The sequence below is a fragment of the Myotis lucifugus genome, unplaced genomic scaffold (assembly GCF_000147115.1).
Source record: "Myotis lucifugus unplaced genomic scaffold, Myoluc2.0 scaffold_3, whole genome shotgun sequence".
Taxonomy (NCBI): domain Eukaryota; kingdom Metazoa; phylum Chordata; class Mammalia; order Chiroptera; family Vespertilionidae; genus Myotis; species Myotis lucifugus.
This window is the reverse complement of record NW_005871051.1, coordinates 26,536,842-26,561,645: the sequence shown is the minus strand read 5'-3', so window position 1 is coordinate 26,561,645 and position 24,804 is coordinate 26,536,842. Positions and strand designations below refer to the sequence as shown.

At 42.4% G+C, this 24,804-nt stretch overlaps 1 protein-coding gene across 2 annotated transcripts in view; it reads right to left on the bottom strand.

Annotated features, from left to right (window-relative positions):
- CAB39 (calcium binding protein 39) overlaps window positions 1-13,876 on the bottom strand; it is a 74,982-nt gene extending 61,106 nt beyond the window's left edge. Inside the window, exon 1 of one of the 2 annotated variants that reach the window (XM_023762277.1) lies at window positions 13,671-13,876. The gene's annotated coding sequence lies outside the window, so the exon portion shown is untranslated. The remainder of the gene's footprint in view (window positions 1-13,670) is intronic. The other variant, XM_006082628.3, reaches the window with a different exon arrangement.
- Between the last annotated feature and the right edge of the window lie 10,928 nt (window positions 13,877-24,804).

Sequence of the window (24,804 nt, the reverse complement as noted above, 5' to 3'; positions counted from 1 at the left end):
TGGATTTTCATGGCTATTTCCATATGTAAATTGGATCAGAGTTTTCTTCCTTTGTAATGTCTTATCAGGTTGCCTTTCTTATATTTTATTAGGTTTTTAAGAGTTTATGGTAGTTTTAAAATATGAATTTGGTATCTTTTTTCTACGATCTAGAATAAATCAGGTGGTTTATGATACCCCCCCCCCCCCAAATATAAAAAAGAACTAATTTCTTTATAGTCTAGGTCTGGAGTACCCCTTTCTTTTTTGGTTGGGAGGCCATGACCTTTAATATATGCTTAATATATTCCATGATTGACAATCTATTCAAGTGCTCAACTTAAGACAATTTTGAAAAGCAACCAGTTCTCCACTTGCATCTTTCTTTTTAAGATTTTTTTTAAAAATTGATTTTTTTAGAGAGAGAGGGGAAGGGGGGTATATTAATTTGTTGTTCCACTTATTAATGTGCTCTTTGGTTGATTCTTGTATGTGTCCTGAATGGGATCAAACCAGCATCCTTGGCATATCGAATGATACTCTACCCAACTGAGCTACCCAGTCAGGGCCTATATCCTTAGATCTTTCAAAGTTGTCCACAACATACACACTTTAGACCCAGTGTCTTTTCTGGTCACTCCCTTCTAGACGTACTCCTATGACTTGTTTCTCCTCCCTATTTCTTATTTCTTCCTCCTCCCAATAATAAAAGCCTCTGTAAAAGATAGTTCGCCCTTTCCAAACACCTACGGGCAATAATTTAACTTGGGAAATTTTCCAAGTTACTTGTATAGAATATCCTATACTAAGCACACTCATTCCTCTGTTTTCCTTTTACTGCATTTAATTTTTAAAATGGGGAAACTTTCAAGGAGCATTTCAGATCTTGTTCCACAGCCTATGTTGTCAGTTTGGCTCAAATAAACTCATGCAAATTAAAAAAAGGGGGGGAAGGGCTCTCATAAGATAAAAAAGAAAAAGCTAACATTCTCCATCTTCACCCCTCTTCTATAAGTTTTTAGCTTCTGTGAGGAAGGAATGCACTCTCCTATTGTCTAACCTTCTTCCCATTAATTCACTATGGGGTCTTCACGAACAAGAGCAAGACTAGCTCTTGAGTAAATAAATGGGTTATAATCAATCTTAAAGAACAGGGATGCATGATTTTTTAATATACAAAACTAGGAAGTACTTACTTTGCTGTGTGCACATACAGGAAAATGTTACCAGTTCTAGTTCCTTCTTGCCTACTTGAGAAGACAAGGCATAGGAATGTGGGTCACTGTCTGCGACTAATGTTGCCATATACAGCGTAGGAAAAGTCTCTTGCATAGCTATATTCTAATACAATGAATGTAAGCAAAATTACCTTATAAAAATATCAAAATGACTTTTAAAATCCTAGATATTTCAACTTAAATTATACAATTTAACATTTTTCAGATCTCAAATATGAATGAAACTATGAATCCTTGCAGATATCCATATCCTATCTACACCCTTATCCAAGACATTTAACAGAAACCTATGAGGAAAGGAAATAGTAATGGATGGTAGCTTCCAGTAACCAAAACTTTAAGGCCTTCCTTCTGAGATTTGTCCAGTAATCATCATCAAGTCCAGTCTCTATAAGTTTATAGATTTCACCCTTCCCCTTCTTTGAAAAACAGTACATTAGTTTCTTTAATCTTCCTGCACAACTCCCTCTCTTCATACCTCCTCAAAGACCAATGATAGTAACTCAGTTCTCTGATTCCTAGAAATCATACATTCTGACCAGAAGACTGGACCTCATCTGTTTCTATAACAGAAATTTCCTATGTTCCAGGATGATTCTATATTCTAGTACCATGTGGGAGAGGCAACAGAGTGTAGTGGGTTACAAGTGTACACTCTGGGACCAAGGTTTTATTTATTTATTATTATTGTTTTATTTTTTAAAATATATTTTATTGATTTTTTACAGAGAGGAAGGGAGAGGGATAGAGAGTTAGAAACATCAATGAGAGAGAAACATCGATCAGCCGCCTCCTGCATGCCCCCTACTGGGGATGTGCCTGCAACCAAGGTACATGCCCTTAACTGGAATCAAACCTGGGACCCTTCAGTCCGCAGGCCGACACTCTATCCACTGAGCCAAACCGGTTAGGGCTGGGACCAAGGTTTTAAATCTCAGGCCCCTTTCTAGGTATATGACTTCAGACCAATTATTTAGCTTCTTTTTTTCCATTTACTCACTTGAAAATATGGGGGTGAAAATAGGGTTACTATAGGATTAAATGAGGTAAATATATAGGGAGGTCTTAAACTTTATACCAGCAGGTAACCTATATGTGCAATGTGAGCAACTCCAAAGGTGGGAAAAAGTAGGTTAATAATAACAATAATAATAATAAAATAATCCTATATAATAAAAGCCAAATATGCAAATTGTCCCCTCGTTGGGAGTTTGACCAGGAATTCGACTGGGGGGCAGGGCTGGCCAGCCAACTGCCTGCGGCCCCTCCCCCCACCAGCCCAGCCCTCACCTGTGCACAAATTCGTTCACTGGGACTCTAGTCCTATATAATAAAAGGCTAATAGGCAAATAGACCGAACAGCAGAACTGAACAACTGGTTGCAGTGATGTGCGCAGACCACCAGGGGGCGTGCGCGGAACATGGTGGGCATTGGCCGCGGTGGGATGGTGGAGCAGGTGAGCAGGGGCACCAGACCAAGGCGAGGCGCCGGTCACTGTCTTCGGGGCGAGCCTCTGGTGGTTACTGAAAATTCTTTGCTTCCGCATGCCGTGGTCCTACCCGGCGCTTGCATCTGCTGCCAGCCCTGATGGCCCCTGAGGGCTTCTCCACCTTCCCCTGCTCCTGAGGGGCTATTGGGGCAACAGCCGCTGCTCATACCCGCTGCTGGTGCTGGTCCCAATCGCTCCGCACTGTCAGTGAGTGCGAGTGGGGCCGGCACCGTCAGCACGTGGGAGCAGGGCTGCCAGCAGACAGGGGACTAGGGCTGTGGCAGGAGGGGCCAGGCAGGGGCACGGAGGATGGGCTGAGACCTGCCCCTGTGCCCACTGCAGCCTCGCGGCCCACAGTTCCTTTCAAGGTGCACGAGTTCGTGCACTGGGCTCCCAGTTAATAAATAATAATACAAGAATAAACTCTGTGTTTCACAATCAACTTTTGCCCACCCCTGTATTTATCCTTTTTACTTCATTCCTTTTGTTTATACAAGTAGAGAATCTTTATGCTACTTTCATACTGAATTGGCATGCCTCAGTGATGCTGACTGGAACCTCTCATTTCAGCAACTTCAGGACATAATGAGGACAAATGGGCACTAAAAGAAGCAAACAGAAAAACATTTAACCAAGGCTAAACAATACAAAATACATTAGTAGGTGACATAAGTGTATGAGGTAGCCAATTATGTTCAGGACAACAGGGAACAGTCTACAAACTGGATTTGGCTCCCACCATTGTTAATTTCCTCTAACTGTCTCTTTTCTACAAAATTAAACCAATAGAAATATAAAATACTGACGGTGGGGGAATTAAAAAACTGCAGAAACAGGGATAAAACACGGAATAGCAATTTTTACCTTGTTCTAAATCAGTGGCTCTCAACCTTGGCTGCACATTAGAATCACTTGGGAATCTTCTTAAAATCCTGATTTCTGGGCCTCATCCTCCGGAAATTCTGTTTCTTTGTTACTAATGTTGTGGCCCCACCCCATAACAAAGAAACAGAATTTCCGGAGAATGAGGCCCAGAAATCAGGATTTTAAAAAGATTCCCAGGTGATTCTAATGTGCAGCCAAGGTTGAGAACCATTGTTCTAAACTATAAGCATGCTAATTTAATTACTGGTGTAGATATGTATGTATGTATTAGTATTTAAATACATGCTATGAAGATTCTTCTAAATTTAAGGTGCTGTTAAAAAAAAAGAATAAATTACATACAATAATACAGCATAAAGCTCAGCAACTAAGATCACAAACAATGATACATCCACCTACATATCAGAGTCCAAGTTCACTTGAAGGCTGCTTCAACACTTTCAAAGTCTTAAAATACTTTTGAAAGTGTGTGTATGTTGCAGCAGAAAGAGCTCTAGGGCTTCAGTTATCATAAAAGCTAAAATGTATTGGGCACTTAGCATATCAGACACATTGTGCAAAGCATTTTTTACTGAATTCTCACAACTACTTTATATGTAGGCTCTACTCAACGCAAAACTGGCTTTTCACAACAGGCCAAGAAAACACAACCAGAAACAATATCCAGGAATTCTAAGGTTAGAGTTTTTCCTCTTATCTTTAGGCTGAGCTTTAGTTTTCTCACTCACTACAGTAAGGTCTAGGTATTGTTTCATGAAACTTCTTTTCCAGTTTGGACAGTGTGCTAATGTATGTGCTGGGTCACTGAGCAAAATGTAATTTCTTAGTGTGGGTTGAAATTAAAAAAATAAAATAAAGGATTGAAAAGCCACTCATTTAAGATGTTCATGCTAAACTGAAAATAAATTATTCCAACCTTAGTTGGATACCAGACCTGATAGAAGTAATTATTCTAATCACAAAGTAAATTACCTGAACCCTGGCCGGGTACTCAATGGTTAGAGCATCATCCCAATATGCCAAGGTTGCAAGTTTAATCCCTGGTCAGGGCACATACAAGAAGCAACCAAAGAATGCATAAATAAGTGAAACAACAAATCAATGTTTCTCTTTCTCTCTCACCTTACCTCTCTCTCCCTCAAATCAACATATCTTTTAAAAAGTTTTTTTAAAAAGTGCTTTGAATTACATATTAGTAAGTATGTAAATAAGGGGGTTTCCAAATTGTTTTGCAATAGAACCTTCCTTCAAGATGTTTTGAGTGTATTTTCTAGAGGAGGGGGTATTCTTGTGACCAAATAATCTTGGCAAATTGGGAAATACTGTACACAATATTTCCTTCCTAGACAGTCACAATGCAGATTAAAAACCCTGGCACGCTTTCTCTCAAGTATGCCCACACCTTCCCCCACTTCTTTCCTTAGGCACGTATCCTTTGCTTTCTTTCTCCTAAGCTCCCAGAGACCTTCTTTTGCCTTTGTAACTTGTTTTGTGAGTTCATGCAGCCCAGATGGCTCACTTCTTCAGCCTCTGTGACTTTCTCTCTTAAAGGCTAAATAAACTTTTTACACTGTGAAAAATAAATAAATAAATAAATAAAAAACCCTGACAAGCTCTACAGAAAAATTACACAACTACCTCAAATTTTAAATCTGATTAACTGCTTTTAACTCAGTGTTTTCCTAAACAGATATTTCGTTCTGTAACCTCTCCCACCAACAGCTCCTAATCTCTCATAAGACTGGTATTCTGCAAAACACAATGTGGAAAGCACTGCTTTATGTAAACTTATTAGGGAAAGGGTCTTCATAAGCTACAGCTATTATAGCAAATAAGCACAAATATAGCAGAGATAAATAAAATTAACAGAAAATTGTAATTTGGTTAAGTATTTCATCTCTGCTGAGCAGTTTTATCAGAACATACAGAGTTGTATCATTTAATAAATATGTACAGAAACAATGTATTACACTTTGAAAACATGAAACGGAAGAAGACTAGAGAAAAAATATGAAGAAAGGTAAAAAGAAACCTGCAATTCAAATAAATTATAATCTACTGTACGAAATTTACATACATAGGAAGCCTACTGAGATGAAACTTACATACAGAGGAAAACTTGTAACTCACACTGGAACAAAGGCTGAACAGAGAAAAAAACCACACTGTAAACAGAGAGACTAAATATCTGCAAAGATCATGTTAGTGACCTGAGTTTCTGTCTCCCTGCTGGGGAATCCAGAAGTAAATGAACTGGCTGATAACATGCCATCAAAGAAGGGAACAGTTGTTTACCTAGACTAGGAGCCCTTTGGGACAGGCATATAGGACAGAACCCAGCTTAATGGGCAATAAAAACTGCTTGTGGAACAAATTAATCCATAATATATGTTTGAGGAGTTGTGAATGCTCAGGGGTGGTGAACATCACCATCATCTCTTATCACTGATAGAACCCTGGGCTAGAAACAATCCTATGATCAAGGTTAGCATACCACCTTTATGTAGACAGAAGCTTAGTAACAATTATAGCCATGCATATTATCTTATGCATGTTTTTCACATCCTCAAATTCAATTCTACCTTTTTGGTCTTTTCTTTTCCATTTCCATTGCCTTGGTTAAAGTTTTTCCTTTCTTCAAAACAAAGAACTCACAGAACTTCTTAGCTTATGGTACTTAAAAGTTGACAGTAAAACTTGATGTGAGGCTTGAGGATTTTGTTAATCATTAACTTACTAAAAGCTTGTACTTTACAACTATATAACATTTAGCTGTTAACCATTTATTCGTAAGTATGAAAGTAAAAAATTTAAAGATACACATTTTGATATTACATTCCCTGAAGCAGAGAACTACCCTACTGTGGTATATAACACCAGGCACCTGACCAACCAGGAGAAAAAAATGTTAAAGTATGGTTATGTGCCAGAAAGTTCTCATAAAGAAACTGATTTCAAGACCACAGACAAAAAGGAACAGTACTTAGTACAGGAAAAAAGGCAGTCAGAAAGCCTACACATAGGATCACTGAAAATAAGAGCAAGAGACTTGAAGGGTTTTCAATCTGGTCCCCCTAGTATGGCGGTTCTCAACCTGTGGGTCGCGACCCCTTTGGGGGGGGGGGGTCGAACCACCCTTTCACAGGGGTCGCCTAAGACCATCGGAAAACACATATATAATTACATATTGTTTTGTGATTAATCACTATGCTTTAATTATGTTCAACTTGTAACAATGAAAATACATCCTGCATATCAGATATTTACATTACGATTCATCACAGTAGTAAAATTACAGTTATGAAGTAGCAACGAAAATAATTTATGGTTGGGGGTCACCACAACATGAGGAACTGTATTAAAGGGTCGCGGCATTGGGAAGGTTGAGAACCACTGCCCTAGTAGAATAACGGGATGGCTGATGATGCCCAGAAAGGTGGAGTGACTTGCCCAGAGTGACATGATTAGTCACTGAGTCAGGACCCAGGCCAGATCTTCCAATTCCCAGGCTTCTGCATTTCCCTCTGTAGCTCAAGGCCTCCCATCTTCTCTACAAGACTCACATGGAAAATAAACACTACTGAACTAACTAAAACTATAAACCACTAGTCAAATTATGACTCTATACAACTAGAGCACTTAGAATAAACCATCTTATTTTGTATCATGACATGTGGTTACTGTCTAGAAACCTATTAAAATCATCATTAGGCGATATTTACAAACCTTCACTCTAAAGTACTAAATAAAAAATTATCAACAAGAAACCAAGAACATATGGAGGAAAATAAAACACGTTTTGGAGTGAGGCAAATCTGGGTTCAAATCCTAGCTCAACTGTGAATGTCTGTGCGATGCTGAACAAGTCCTCACTTTCATTTCCCATCTATAATGATCCTGGGAGACAAGACTACCTACCTCAGGTTTGCCCTAAAATTAATGGTACTGAAATGGTAATTTTCTCCCTCAATCTATTTTTGTCCATCTCCCTTGACTATTTCAACTTTTAACTTCATACAACTACCCCCACACCACTTTCCAGCTACAATCATAATTATAGATGTTAGTATATTCAACACCTTAAAACAAGATTTATGAAACAAAGAACATTTAGGATGTGAATATAATCTTTGTAAATGTTAGCGAAAAAATTGAAAGAAGACATTACTGCATAAAGTATAAAGCAATTTCTTCCAAGCCAACTGGATAAAGAATAAGGAGAACCAGGCTCTATCTAGTTCAGTCCTGTGGCTAATAAGCTGCATGACCCTAAGCAAGTGACTCCACTTCACAGAAAGCACCAGTTACAGCTCAAAGCCACACACTGCTCGAGTTACAGTGGGCCTCAGTGTTCTCAACTACAGAAAAAAACATTCTGACTAGAGGTTTTCTAAAGTTCTCACGTTTCTTCCATCTGAACAGTGTAGCATCAGCACCATCACAGAACTTGTCCCCCATCTGGTATGTGCCTGGCCCTGTTATAAGCACATTAGATGTAGTAACTCATTTAAGCCCCCTATAATCTTTGCAGATATGTGACGGAATTTGCCTAAAGTGACAGAGCCCAAAGCAGGTTGAGGGTTCAACCATCTAGGGCCGTGGTCGGCAAACTGCGGCTCGCGAGCCACATGCGGCTCTTTGGCCCCTTGAGTGTGGCTCTTCCTAAGCCTTAGGAGTACCTACCTATATATATAGTTTAAGTTTAAAAAATGTGGCTCTCAAAAGAAATTTCAATCGTTGTACTGTTGACATTTGGCTCTGTTGACTAATGAATTTGCCGACCACTGATCTAGGGGGTCTGGCTGCATCTGTGCTTTTTAACCACTGAGTCTCAGAATTCTGTAAATTGCAGAGTAAGCCTTCACTAGAGACATGTAAACAAAAATCTGTTCATGCTATTCCTTCCTTGTGCCTGAATACAGCTGATACATAATCTGTGGAGGGAGAGAACAGTGACTAACATGTTAATAGCACTCTGTAAAAGAGCAAGCTACAATTCATCAAAGTTATAAAGTAGCCACTTAATTAAGATAAAGCTACAAAATGTATATGTTGCTTCTCCAATGAACATTTTATCAAAAGAATCAAAGTGTTGTGATATTTTGGCATTATTATTTTCTTGGTCATCAACAAGTTATCTGCTGGATAATGCTCCCAAGGAATAACTACCATAAAACCAGTCAGCCACTAACCTTTGGTTAACTAGATTTCCTCATCTTTGTAATATGCATATGAAAATGCATGTATGCATATAAACAAGCAAACACAAACACAATCTCAAGTTAGACACTATCTATTAAGGATTATGCAAACTGGTATGTGCTAGACACTGCCAACATAAATAGCTAGGGGAGGATTTACCTCTTTCCTTTGGGGCCACTTCACACCTGACTGACCTCTTACAATTCTCTGCATATCATTCCTCCCTCCTCTGCCAGCTTAACATCACAGTTACTAACAAACCACAATTCTGCCTTCATCAGACCTCTTCTATCTCTAGAGAAAGTTAAAAGCACAGTGGGGCCAGGAAACTCAGTGAGGTAGAAATAACACACTGGAGGACGATGCACACATATGCACACTCTAAAACAAAATGCTGATGGCAACAAGCTGTTAACCTTAATTTCATCACCATTATATGTCACTCAGTCCTTCAATAACTTGTTTCACAAACTTGGAAGGCCTGAGAAACAAACAGAACATTTATTTACTAGAGGCCCGGTGCACGAATTCGTGCACAGGTGGGGTCCAGCCAGCCTGGCCGGATCAGGGCCAATCAGGCCGGGCAGGCCTGGGGGAGGGGACGTGGGAGATTTGCTGGCTAGCACCGCCCCTGATCAGGGTGGGGGGCTGATCGGGGCGGGGCTGGTGGAAGCAGGGGCCATGGGCAGTTGATCGGCCGGGCCTGCCCCCTGATCAAACTCCTGGTTGAACTCCTGGTCAAGGGGACAATTTACATATTAGCCTTTTATTATATAGGATTTCCTCCCAGACTGGTCTACTTTACAAATGCTGGTGGTAGAGATATTTGCCTCACTTTACCCACCCCATACTATATGGACTGATAAAGATAATGATTAGGGTCCAGTTGGAAAGGCATTAGAGTGGTGAGACACTCAAAGAACTCTCACACAGCTCAATTCCTTCTTAAATTCGAGATGGATCCAATACCAATCTTCTCTCCAATAAAAACCAAAATATAGACTGATGACTAAATTATTACGCAATTTTTAGGCTACTTGGCTTGATATGCATCCACACAAATACAAGATCTTTACACCTCAATAATTGAACAAAACAAGTGACAAGTAATCCAAGCTAGAAGGTCAGATATCTGACCGTTTTTCCCACAATTTCATCACATACCAAAATTTTACCAACATTTTGCCATTATCCATACTAATCCCTCTATGACACTCCTATTTCTATAACACAAGACAACATTCATAAAATCAAACTCCTAATTAAAAGGAGCCATGGAAAAGAGAAAAATAGATTTTAAAAATAAAAACACCACCAGAAATGTAACCAGAACACATTACCTGAAATGAAATTCTACCCTATATTGAGTTTTATTTTTGTGTGCTGTGGATGTCAGGTAGGGGGACAATTTGGATTTGAATCTGTATTTTTATGGCAGATGGTGAACCTGAATGATCAGTGATCAACTCCTCTTGGGAAAAAAGCTCTTGGGGAAGTAGGGCGTAATAACAGAAATATATAATCTACAAAAGATGATCAAAAGAAAAGACTTTAGTAAATATTCAAAAGTAATAAAGGATGCCTGTGGCATACACGTTGGCAATATACAAATAAAGATTCAAATAAAACCAAATTATAAAACTAAACCCCATTTTTAAGCTGGACTTTCTCAGCTATTCTTTTATATTGACTTTATGAAAATGTATACAATCTAGCTCAGCAGCTCACTTTTTATGTCATTAGAAACAGAAACAGAGACCTCATTAATACATTTTAGAATGAAAAGCACATGGGGAAAAACTGGTTTAAACAAGAACCTGCAGTCTGAAATGATAATGAACTAAAGTGAAGTGCCTGAAATAAAACAAGAAGTCCTTTTTGTTACAGCAGCAAATTATTTCATGACAAATTCTATATTTACTATAGAAATGCCAACAGAAAACTAAATGCATTTAGCCTGAACCTTTGTAATGTCACGATCAAAAGTAGTTAGCCTTGCCCTGACCAGTTTGACTCAGTGGATAGAGCTTCGGCCTGAGGACTGAAGGGTCCTGGGTTCGATTCCAGTCAAGGGCATGTACCTTGGTTGCGGGCACATCCCCAGTAGAGGGTGTGCAGGAGACAGCTGATCGATGTTTCTCTCTTATCGATGTTTCTAACTCTCTATCCCTCTCCCTTCCTCTCTGTAAAAAATAAAATATATATTTTTTAAAAAAGTAGTTAGCCTATATCAGTGGTTCTCAACCTTCTGGCCCTTTAAATACAGTTCCTCATGTTGTGACCCAACCATAAAATTATTTTCATTGCTACTTCATAACTTTAATGTTGCTACTGTTATGAATCGTAATGTAAATATCTGATATGCAGGATGGTCTTAGGTGACCCCTGTGAAAGGGTCGTTCGACCGCCAAAGGGGTCACGACCCACAGGTTGAGAACCGCTGGCCTATATGGATGGCCCTATAAAGACTATTTGTGAGGGTGGGGTGTAGAAATGGGAGGTGCATTACATTGTGTGGGAGATATCTATATATATAAAAGGCTAATATGCAAAGTGTCCCCTTGGGAGTTCAACAGGGAGACCGGGAGTGCGATCACTTGCTATGAGGTGCACTGACCACCAGGGGGTGGCGTGGAATGAAGGAAGGCCCCGGCTGGCAGCCGGAAGCCCCAATCAGCCCTGATTGCCGGCCAGGCCTAGGGACCCTACCTGTGCATGAATTTCGTGTACCGGGCCTCTAGTTAGCTATAAAGTAATCTTTTTATAATGCCTTTTTAAAAAGTACATCCTCTCATATAGCAGAAATGTGTGATCTTTTCCATACCTGATGACAAGATGTGTCTTAATATTTATTCAACAAGCAACAGGATCTAAATTATACAGAGAAGTTAATAAATATACTTCAAACAAGAAACCTTGAGAAAAAATTCTGTCCACAATAGCAGTTATTAAATAAAATGCATGACTACTGCATTTTATCTGACATAAATAATGCAACCATGTCAGAAAGAAAATAATACATTTAAGAAGACTTCTCTTACTTGGGTAAAAATATTTTTATATGAAGATATTTAATGGCAAAAAAAGCTTAAAAGTGTTACATATACGCAGTTTATTTCATTATGTAAAGAAAAAATAATCATAAAAGACTTATGCAAAAAATGTTAACAGTAACCAAATCTAAGTGATAAGATTATATACATTTTTTAAAATTTCCAGTATTTCCTGCATTTAACAACTTTTTTTTAATTGAAAAAAGTTGACGTTGACTTGTCATATAAGCAAACAACAAATACCTGCTTACAAAACTAACACAGGTTCTAAACTGTTTCCATAGATTCTAGACTTCAAATACAGCTAATTACTTGCTAGTAATGTTTTTTAAATATACGAAATAAAGCTAGAGAATTTTGTTTCTGGCTCTCCTATAAAGATTTTCAGAACTAAAAATAAATTTTACCTTTCTATAAAAAAGGTTCCATGTCCAACTTTCTATCCCAGAATATTAGCAACAATTTGATTTTTAAAATAATCAATTTAGATTGCTTTGCACAAATGTCATCTCAAAGAAGTTATGTTCAGGTCAGTAATTCCAAAGGGCAGACACCTAATACACAATGCAAGAAGTTTTGATGCATTTTAGTGAACTGCACCAACAGAAACACCTTGTGTGGAGATGAGTTTATTTTAAACACATCTTTCCATTACTTCTTAAGTGCCTGATATCTCTAATGAAGCTTTTTGCAAAAGGTACTTAGCTTAGACTGGACGTGGACTTACTTAAATATCTGGGAAGCTGTCAGAATCGATCTCAAACTGCATTATATTCAAGTCACAGAATGCCAACTCTTTACTGGGCCTCCTTCTCCCCTTTCTTTCACAAGAGCGCCTGTAATACCCCCTAACTTACACTTCCGGGCTCATGAGTCACTGAGAAAGGAGCTCTAAGTTTACTGCAGAATGCCACTCAAACCGCTCCTCTCCAGCATTCAAGGTTCAGGTCCCCAAATCCCCCTTTAGCACACCCCCACTTCCCACCAAGGTCCTGGGCACCCAAATGAATTACCCACTCTTTCCACACCATGCCTTTTTACCTTTGCCCTCTAGCTTTGCGGTTCCTCTCTACACACTGTCTATTCTGCAACCTTCATTCCCAAATCCCATTAGGCCTGGAAGACTCCCCTAGGCACAGCCTCGCCCAGGCGGAAGTGACTGATGGGTCCCGTCTTCCCCGGGTGCCTTTCTAGCACCTTGCAGTTCTTTCATAAGACTTTTACCGCCGCCTTCCTGGTATCGGATTATCTGTGTCCGGCTCTTATCACCCACACCAGGGCGTAAGCTCCTCGCGGGAGGAGACCGCGGGCCCGGGTTCACCTTTGAATCCCTCCGGAGCGGACGACCAGGGCGCCCGCACGCAGTCAGCGCCCGGGCGGGTTCAACCGAACTCGGGAACGCTCCGGCCGCACAATTCCGCACCAGAAGTCAGTTAGGCATTTTCCCGAACGGAACGGCACGGCGATACTACCTGCCTCCGGGGAGCAGAAAGTTTACCGGGGGCCCATGTTTGATGGGAGTGACAGCTGGCCCGGACCGCACTGCCCTGCCCTCCGGACTCCGGCCGGGACGTCCCCGCGCCGCCGCCTGCCCGGCCAGAGACCCGCGGAAGGGCGGCGGGAGAGCCCGGGTGCCCAGACCCCGCCGCAGGCCCCTAGGCGCGGCATCGGCGAGAGCAGGAGGGGAAGGCTCCGCGAGAGGCCGGGCCGCAGCGGCCCGAGAAAATGGAGGCAGCCCCGGGGCCGGTGACGGGCCGGGCAGGGCAGGCGGAAGCCGAGCCGGCGTCCGCGCCGCAAGCAGGGCAGGGCCCAGGGTCACTCACCGGGTTGGGCCGGGCGGCTCCCTCTCAGCCTCCGCGTCGTCGCCGTCCCCGTCCTCGGCCGCCGCCGCCTCGGGCTGCTCGCTCGGTCCCCGCGGCACGGCTCGGGCGCTCGGCCCCTCCGTTGTCTTCCGCCGGCTCCTGCTCCCAATGACGGGCTCCCGCGGCGGCGGCTGCGCGGGCAGATGGCGGCCCTGGGGCCTCGACGCCGGGCCGCATCACTGCTGTGCTCGATCGCCTTGGCTAGGGCTGCTCATCGAGTACCGCCGCCGCCTTTTCTTTCTTCCGGCTGCACCGTTCTTGGTCTCTCGCACACATCATCGCTACCAGTTGACCAGAAGCCCGGCTTTGACGTGCGCACTGCGCAGCCGCCAAGGCGCGACGTCGGGGCGGCGCCGCAACGCCCCCTTCGGCCTCCGACGCCCCCTGGCGACCGGGCGGACTCGGCGCCGGAGTCCCTGGCCAGGTTGAGTTGGGAGGGGACGCAGAGAAATGCAGAAGCTGAGAATGGAGACTTCCTCTTCTTTCATCTGCCACTTTAATGTTGGTGCTCAGCCCCTTTTTCTGTGTAAGCACGGTTCCTGGAGGAATCTCACGCTCACTTTCCACAACCACTTCCTCAACTCTTAACGCTTTATTTCTGCTAAAGACCAAGTGCCGACTTTGTGTAGATTGAAACTATCATCCATGTGAGGGACAGATAACTCTCATTTTAGCGTCCTCTGAGAGAGAGTGTGGACAGTGATAGAATGATCCAGATTAATAGGATTCAACAGCCTGGATTTAAACCCCAGCTCCAGTATTAGTCTCCATGGGTTATTTCCTGTCCCTATGTCTGGGTTTTTCACGCACTCGTATAAGAATATAGGAACATAGGCTTATGAGGATGAAGGAGAAAAGGCATTGCAAAGCCCAGACAGCAGAGTCTGGAACATAGAAATGTTGTACATGTTTACTTTTGTTTTTTTCTGTTGCCCTTTTTTTTTTTTTTTGTAGTTGGACAGGGGTTTTGAGCATCTACTATGTGCAGGCACTGTTCCAGGTGGTGGGGCAGTAAACAAAACATTCCCTGTTCCTGAGACAAACAATAAACAGCACATATATGACACTGGATGGTTTTCAGTGCTATGGAGAAAAGCAACACAGGCCAGGGAAGGAGAGAGTACAAGGTATTATTATTTATAGCTCTCCTGTACAGGTAGCTGCCACATGAATAAAGAGCATGTTGTGCCCTATGAGCATGGAAAGGCAGAGGGAACAGCAAGGCCCTGAGGTGGGATGCCATGGACCCCAGCAAGGTGAGACTCCTGAGGGTGGGAAGAGAGCAGAGATGAGCAGAGAACAGGAACCATATAGGCTGAAATGAGATCTTTGTTGTTTTTACTCTGAATGAGATGGAAAGCTATTTGGAGGGTTTTGAGCAAAGAAAGGATGTGGTCTGACATTTTAAAAGGACCACTCTGGTTGTGCTGTGAAGACCAGTCTGAAGGGCATGAGGCTTTCAGCTGGGAAACCGATTAGAAAACTTTTGAAATAATCCAGTCGACAGAAGACAGGCTGGGTCCAGGGAGGAGTAAAAGTGGTTGGGTTCTAAAGGCATTTAAAAGGTAGAATGGACAGATTTTTATTTCTAAGGATTTGTTTGTTTGTTATTTTATCAAGCATTTGGAAATTACAATTTGGTAAAGTGGGGAAGACAAACAGAAGCAGATGTGAAGAGAAGAAATCGGGAATACATTTGGGGGCATATTTACTTTGAACTGCCTGTGAGACACCCAAGTAGGGAGATGGATATAGAAATCTGGGGTTTAGAGGAGAGGTCTGGGCAGGAGATAGAATTTTGGGAGTCCTCAGAGCAAATAAAATCTCAAGACTCAATGGGATAATGTTTAGGGAGTGAGTGTTAATAAAGGGCAAAGCCAAGGAAAAGCAGGAAGCCCCCAACACTTGAGAGTTCAGGGAGAGATGACAAGGAACCAGCAAAAGTTGCTGAGAAGAGCCAGGGTGGCAGGAAAGGGCACAGGAGAGCTTCATGTGCTGGAAGAGCAAGGGATGGAGGACGGATCAATGACACCGATTCTGGCTAATAGTTCAAGCAAGGTTGGTGTTGGTGATTGGCCATTGGCGTCAGGACCATAGAGGTAACTAGTGGCCTTGGTAGGAGCTGTTTCAGCAGAGGTGGGCGGAAAAGCCTGACTGGAGTGGTCTCTAGAGAGAATGGGGCTCTAGAAAGAGAGAACATGAGTGTAGAGAACTCTCATGAAGTTTTATTCTAAAGAGGAGCAGAGAAATGAGGCGGCAGCTGGAAAAGAATGTAGGGTCAAAGGGATGTTTGTTTGCTTGTTTTCTTTCTTTTTGTTTGTGTGTTTTTTATTTTAGGATGGGAGGCAACATTATCAGCTCAGAGCCTGGAGGGGAGGAGCTGTTGGAAGTTTGAGGGAAGAGGAGGAGTGAAGCAGGACCGGTCAGCAGGGTTATTCTGTGTTTTTCACCAGCCACAGGTTACTGGGAAGGCGTTGTATTCAACCAGGGTTATTTCTGTTAGGGAACTCCATGCAGAGACAACAAGCAAAGGAAAGAGAGAGTGTATACAAGAAAGGAATAATAGTAATGGCTGACTGTTGAATCCAAGCCAGATAGGAGGCAGTGAGGAAATGGGGGTGGAGGTGCAGGCAGTAGGAGGGAGACGTCCTGTAGGAGTTGGAGGACCCATGAAATGGTGGGTGAAAGGATTGTTGGAACCGGCACAGGATGGGGAGTGAGCTGGAATGAAGGAAGTGCTGGCTGGAGAGCCAGGTTGCTTACACTGATGTTGGGGAAGGAGCAGTTTTCAGTAAATGACAAGGCCTGGGGCAGCTTCTCAAACTATAATGTCCACGTAATTAGCTTAATGACTGGGGCCTCCCGTTGAAATGCAGATAGTGATTCCATTGGTCTGGGAAGGGGGTGGGAGGGTGCTGATTATTCTTGTTCTCATTATAATCTTGATACAAAATCTCAATAAAGCAACTGACACAAAAAGAAAACTAGACTATTATTGCTAGTGAGTATATAGGGAAAACCTAAATAAAAAGTTTGAAATATAAATAAAATATCAGCACGTTAAAAGTAAAGTCCATCCCAACCACAGACAATTATCTCAAGCATATTAGAAGCTGTTAGAAAAGCCGTAGCCGTGTAGGCCAGAGAGAAGTCAGCTGACTAAAAGGCCTGAGCCGGCTGGTCCCCGAGCTGCTCTTTGCTTCTTTCCAGTAACCATGGCAGGGAGGTGCCAGGCCCTCCTGAGAGGTGGACTGGAAGTTTTATCTAATTTTGAAACTTTGGTCAATAAGGACTTTACCCCTACAGCTTTCTTTCTTTCCATTTTTTTTTTTTTTAAAGATGGGAGTCCTCTTTTATTGTAATCCCAAAGGGAGGCCTTGATTGTGCTGACATCCCACAAAAACAAGTCAAGACCCAATTTCTCACAGAATGAGTGACTGCAGGGGGGTGGACAACCCCATATGCAAGTTTTTTATCCCTTTACTGAAAGGGTCAGAGCAGGATTCCAGCAAGACAGCAGAAATTTCTGCCGCAGGAACAAATTCTGAAGCCAAAGCAGAAGGAGCCCTGTCATTTGACCACTTAAATTTACACTTACTTTCTTCCACTGGGCTCTCTGGAAAGCCCATTCTATTAATATATATATTTTTTTGTAGGCACAAACTCTTTCTGGGAAATTCCTCCACCTCTTCACCTTGAAACCCTCTTTACAGAGACACCTCACTCTCCTGTGCCGACTCCATAGATCTCAGGTTCAGAAGGCAGGGTAGCCATTCTCCAGAGTCATGATTGGTCTTGTATAAATCTTCCATCACTATCATTTCCCTTCCTCTCCTCCGCTGAAGCTGGGTCATGAGATGAAGGCACCTCCCCTCCTTAATCACACCACCTGTGAAAAGACTTTGGAGCCTGACTCACAGCTTCCCTTCTACCCCACTCCATACCTAGCTTCTCTTTGGCAACATAAGTACTACTCATCTCATGTGTTGGAGCATAGTTCCCTCCTATTCTCTGCCCCAGTGACCTTCACTTCCACTCCACCTCAACAATCACTCGGGTAGCCCCACCCGGGGTCTCTCGGTCACCACCACTGTACCTTTGAAGCTTGAACTTTATAACTCTCTTGTTTAATTGCTCCTCCCATCTACCCACCCTTCCCATAGCCTCATACCCACCAAACCTGCTCTAAAGCTCATTGAAGCTTTGTTTACTCAACAAATACTTACTGAGAGCACATAATTACTGAGCACAAGCAGTGGGAATGAGACATTGAGCAACTCAGTGAGCTTGTAGTCCAGGAGAGACACATAAGTCAACAGGCAATAGTGAGACGAAGCATGAATAAGATTTAGCCAGTTGGAGATGGAGAGAAATGCTCAAGGAAAACCATTCAAGTAGCACCAAAAGCCAGAAAGCACAGTGAATTTGGGGAAGTGCACATGAGTAGTTCAATCTGTAGAGCTTAGAGGAGGAGAATTTTTTTATTGCTATTATCCCTCCCTCCCAGCTTTATTGAGATATTATTAACATATAACATATATAAGTTTAAGGTGTACAATATGATGATTGGATACATGTGTTAAAAAATTTATTTACTGATTTTAGAGAGAGGAAGGGGGAGAGAGATAGAGAGGAAGAGAGAGAAACATCGATTTGTTTTTCCACTTATTAATGCACTCATTGGTTGATTCTTGTATGTGCCCTGACCAGGGATCAAACCTGCAACCTTGGTGTATCAGGACAATGCTCTAAACAACTGAGTTTCCCTGCTAGGGCTAGATACATGTTTATATTGCAAAATGATTACCACAGTGAGGTTAGTTAACAACTTCATCTCCTCACATAATTTTGATTTTGTGTATATGTGTGTGGTGATATCATTTAAGATCTACTCTCAATAACTTTCAATTATCTATATAATAAAAGCCTAAGCGACCGTTATGGCGAAATGACCCGAACGACTGGTCTCTATGATATGCACTGACCACCAGGGGCAGAGGCTCAATGCAGGAGCTGCCCCCTGGTGGTCAGTGCGCTCCCACAGGGGAAGCAGCTGCTCAGCCAGAAGCTGGGTTCATAGCTGGCGAGTGCAGTGGTGGTGGCGGGAGCCTCTTCCACATCTGTGGCAGCGCTAAGGAGCAGCAAGCCGAGTGGTAAGGAGCCTGCCACTAAGGAGCAGTGAACTTCAGCGAGCTGAGTGGTAAGGAGTGAGCAGGCAGGTGGTAAGGATTGAGGGATCCCGGATTGCAAGAAGAATGTCCGCCTGCTGGCTTAGGCCCGATCCCCCTGGGATGCTGGCAGGCAGACGTCCCCCAAGGGGTCCTGGACTGCGAGAGGACAGGCTGGGCTGAGGCATTCTCCCCCCTCCAGTGCATGGTTTTTATGCACTGGGCCTCTAGTATAAAATATAGTCATCATGCTGAATATTAGATCCCCAGACCTTATTTATCTTATACCTGGGAATTTGTATCTTTTGATCAGACATCTCCCCATTTTCTCTACCCACAGCCCTTGGCAACCACCATTCTACTCTCTATTTCTATGAGCTCAGCTCTTTTAGATTCTGCATATAAATGAGAATGTATAGTATTTGTCTTTCTCTGTAGAGCTTATTTCACTTAGAAGAATGCCCTCAAGGTCCATCCATACTGTCACTAATAGCAGGATTGAGGAGGGGAGTTGGCACAGGTAAGGTTGGAGAGATGAGCAAAAGTCCAATAATGAAAAGCCATTTCATCCATATTGAAAAGACTGAGTTTCAACATGAAGACAGTGGAGAGAGGTTGGATGAAGTGAACATTGAAACTTTAAGCCATGGAATGACAAGCTCAGGTGTGTACTTTAGATTTAGAAATGCCATTCTGATCCTCTATGCCACATGGATGAGAAGAAGGCCTGATCAGAGGTAGTGGGGTCAGTAGGAGGCAATGCCATCCTGGCAAGAGATAATGGGGCCTGAGCTAGGACTATGGCAGGGGGCATGGGCAAGAATGAAACAATTAGAAAAAAAGTATTTAGAAGGCAGTATTTGGTGATTTGATGCATATATATGGTAGGAGAGAATGAAGAATATGGGATGGAAACCAGGCTTTTGGAGAGTATGGCTAGTTAGTTAGATGGACATCATCTAGGAGCAATCAGAAGACAGGAGGAAAAACAGGAGCGGGTTATGTTCCACAGGCACATTTCAAGAGAAAGAATAGTGATGCGATAGGATCAAGTAATACCTACAAGGTTGAAAGCTATCAGTTGGATGTGGCAACAGGAGCATTTTAGTGACCTTGGAGAGAGCTGTACCAATGGAGCAATGGATGAAGAGACACTGGGATGGCAGTGGGTTTAGGTGTGAATGAGAGATTTGGAAATAATGTGCATTTTATGTGTATTTTCAAGACAGGAAAGTGGAAAGGAATGCCTGGTGAAGAGAGGGTCTAGAAGATAGCTGAGACTTGGGCATGTTTAAATACCGATGGGGTCTGGCCGGTGTTGCTCAGTGGTTGAGCACCAACCCAGGAACCAGGAGGTTACGGTTCCATTCCTGGTCAGGGTACATGCCTGGTTTTCAGGCTCAATCCCCAGTAGTGGGTGTTCATGAGACAGCCAATTGATGTTTCTACCTCTATCTCCCTCTCCCTTCCTCTCTCAGAAAAAAAAAAAAGAGAAAAATTTGAATTCAATCTCTTGCCTTGTCCAATGGTCAATCCTTACCAAATTTTCAATTCTTCCAGTTTTCTTCAATATACAGCTACAATCCTCCAATCTAATGTTTCAATTTTTTCTTCCACTCACCTGACTTGGCATCACCAAGAACTAAAACTTGATTGCTCAGATCCCTACCAGACTCCAGGTTGCTTTGCCTTTCCCTCCAAATTTAAGAAGCACAGTGAGCTGAAGGCTGGTGATTTGTCATACACCTTGAAGGAACCAACACCACAGCAGACCGTGCACAGGGTTGGAATTCTCCCTGGACGCTGCTGCTGGACCACTAAGGAAGTCCAACAGAATGAGTCATGCATGCTTCCAATGAGAGATAACAAGACTATGCACAACATCACCAAGAGCATAGACATCTTAGCTTCAAGGAATTCAAGGAGGTTCTGCAAGTCTCATCTCCATCCTTCCTCATGACACCCATTAGACTCTAAGATGACTCCCTTGTTTATCTGCCTCTATAAAACCCCAGGATCCCTCCCTTTTCTGTGAGATGTTCCTCATTAATGGATGTTCTCCTTATTGCAGTAGCTTGAATAAAATCATCTCCTTAATGACCAGGTGAAATTTGTGCTCCAGTGAGGACCTTCCCTGGATGGCAGCCAGCAAGTCACTCCGACTTGTCCTGATAAGCACCTGTGCCCTGAGGCTCTGTTCAGCTGTCCTGTGACTTCCCCTGTGGACAACCACCATCTTAACAGCTCAAGACATGAGTAAACTGGCAACGTGGCCCCAGCTCTGATTCTGGGAAGTCCTGTTTTAGCGGGAGCTCCCAGTTTTCCTTCATTACAAAGACAGCAGTCCTGCCTGGCCTGCATGACTCAGGGGTTGAGCATAGACCTATGAACCAGTAAGTCACAGTTAGATTCCCAGTCAGGACACATGCCCAGGTTGTGAAGTTGATCCCCAGTGAGGGGAGTGCAGCCAATCAATGATTCCCTCTCATCATTGATGTTTCTATCTCTCCCTCTCCCTTCCTCTCTCAAATCAATAAAAATATATTTTTTAAAAAAAGACAACAGTCCTGGTGGGTGTGGTCAAAAACATGCTAACGACTCCCTATAGTAAAGTTTCTTCTAGATTGTCGTGGTTGAAAGACCTGCGCTTCAAAAGATGAATATACCCATTTAGCTATGCTTCTAGTATTGTTACTGTCATAACTAGCTAGCTAATATTAAAGTAGGAAGAAAGCAAAAGGGAGGCCAGACATTATAAGACATTATAAGCATTGCCACAGTGTCTGAGGAACAGTACATGAGGTACACAAAATGTGTTGGAGATGACCCAGATCAAATCCATCAAGCTGAAACTTGATTTCCTCTAGGCAATTTCACCAGGAATCTGCAACTTCATGCTCCACAGGCTTCAATACAGGCATATATGACTGAAGGGTGACTAGGAACCTCTGACAGCGTGAGCACTTGCCTACTTTCTGGAAGAAGAGGTATTTAGGGGTCAGGGGAATGGGATGAGGCACCAGAGACACACTCAGGCAGTGGCTTTGGCTGGAATCCAACCTTCTTAAGATTCTGCTACAGCTGGAAGAGAGCCCAGGGAAGCTGCCACCCACTGCTTCCAGGGTGGAAAGGATTGTTCACACCTAGAATGGTACAGAAGACAGGCTCTCTCCAGTCCAGGTGTGGTCCAGATGACAGCATGCCTTGGCATATGCCCGGACTGGTGCAGCTAGGATGTAGGTGATGGACTTGGTACCTGGCCGCCACTTGCCACCAGGGCCTCCAACAAGGAACTGCAATATCTCTGGCTATCTTAGGATCAATGCAGAAGATATTATTTCTATTGCCACAGTGTCTGAGGAATAGTACATGAGGTACACAAAGTATGTTGGAGATGACCCAGATCAAATCCATCAAGCTGAAACTCGATTTCCTCTAGACTGAGGATCCATGTGTCTAGTCACAATTTCAGTGCAGCTTCTGCAAACCCTAATGCATCCAGCCATGCTGATTCCACATTCACAGCATGCTCTACCAGCCGCCTCCGGGACCATTCACATAAATTTCCAGCTACTTCTCCAACCACCCCAGGGATAGGGACTGACTATGCTATAAACAAAGTTTCAAATTAAAATATATAAAATTACTTTCAAAATGTATAAAATAGCCCTAGCCGGTTTGGCTCAGTGGATAGAGCATCGGTCTGTGGACTGAAAGGCCCCAGGTTCGATTCCAGTCAAGGGCATGTACGTTGGTTGTGGGCACATCCCCAGTAGGAGGTGTGCAGGAGGCAGCTGATCGATGTTTCTCTCTCATAGATGTTTCTCTCTATCCCTTTCCCTTCCTCTCTGTAAAAAATCAATAAAATATATTTTAAAAAACAAAATGTATAAAATACAAACAATGTAACATTGTTATTAGAAGTGTTTATAGTTTGTAGATATGAGTTGATCACAGGTGTTCAGTGGACCAAGCCTATTTTATGATGATCATACCACAAACCACCTTAGAGCACAGGCTAGGTTATGGGTAGATGAGATACCTCTAAAAGCAAAATCCCATCCCATTCACCAATAATCATCGTATGTCTCTGATTAAAATTACCAAGCAAATTAACCCTAACACTATGGGATGTTTTTAAATAAAAATTACCTCACAACCAGCCCAATTTCTATCTCAGCTTTCAAATGTAAATTTCATCACTGACTGCTTTAACAAAAATTATCTCTAAAGAAGTCATCTTGATTAAATTAAAGGACAAATTACATCATGGAAAATATTTATAAACATGTTGCTATTTGCCAAGCTATCTTATGATCAAAAACTCAGTTCTGCATTTTTGTAGAATCTGTATTTTTTAATGTAAATTTGCAATACAACTTTATACCTTCACTTAGCAGAACTGGACACACTTACCTAATCATGCACTGAATTATACACAAAACTGAGCATCTTCACGTTTACTCTCTTCTGCCATAGAGGGAACATAACAATTGGCCGTTCTATTCCCCAAACAATTCATTAATAATTCCCTTTCCTTAAAATAAGGAATGTCCTGCCCTAACCGGTTTGGCTCAGTGGATAGAGCATTGGCCTGTGGACTGAAGGGTCCCAGGTTTGATTCCGGTCAAGGGCATGTACCTTGGTTGCGGGCACATCCCCAGTAGGAGGTGTGCAGGAGGCAGCTGATCGATGTTTCTCTCTCATCGATGTTTCTAACTCTCTATCCCTCTCCCTTCCTCTCTGTAAAAAATTAATAAAGTATATTTTTTAAAAAAGGAATGTCCTGAGTCACTACTTACCCAAGTTTCTTTATAAGCTTATTTTTTAATGTCCTTCCCTGATTCTTATCATTTTAATCTGAAAAACCATAAACATTTGACATCCTGTAGAAGTTCTCCAGATCAATACAAATCAAACCCTGATTTGCCTTTAAATATTATCCCACTCCATTAAGAAATGAAATCCTTAGGGGGCATAAATGGTGGTGGGGAAAAAAGAAAAGAAATCCTTTTATAAAAAGCACTTCTAAAACCAAATTAAACTTTCAAGTGTTAAACTCAAGTACAAATACCCAGATAATCACACACTAAGACCACTCCAACAATTCAAATTGATGCAATTCAAATAGAGCAAATCACTTGTGGTGGGGGTGGGGTGAGGATGGACAGCGAGGGGGCGGAGCTGGATCTAAACCGGGGATAAATTTGGGCATTCTTTCCCATGTACCTAACAGAGTTCCTTCATTTCTTTACAAATCAGTGGGGAGCTTTGCACCAACAAAGGTCTCTATCTTTTCAATGAAAAAGAAAAGTTTTATATTTTCAATTTCCAATTTTACAATAATCAAAGTTCATGGCTTCTCGACTCTTCCAGTCTCTGGTTCTCTGAGGCTAAGGATTATTTGTTATCCGGGATGTTCTTTGCTCCTTGCTGAGTCATTCATGAGGCCTGATCTTGCATTCGGGCTCCCTGCCTTTCCCGGCTTGGAGCCAGCATCTCCTACAGTTCAATTGTGATTGTACAGTTCCAATGAAGTCATCAGTTAATATTACGGCTTTAACTTCTCTTCTCTTGGTGTTCTCTCTCTCCCCCCCACTCCTCTGCGCCCCCTCATCTAGCCTTTATTCCAGTCCTACCTGCAAAATGAGCTCATTTCACCCAACAAGTCATGCAAGGGCACTTCCTAAAGCCCATAATGACAGTTGTACAGAGTCTGCGGATAGAAATCAAGCAATTCACAAAGAGTCTGAAGACTGTTTTTCTTTTTATATCATGAAGTAATAAGTTTAAAATAGCAATTATTTTGAGACTCTATTATGCCCAGGTCTTATGCCAGAGGCCTTACCCCCGATAATAGCTGATCCTAAAACAAAAGGGAAATACTGTATTTTATCAAATATAGGACACTTGGGGTGTAGTATTCA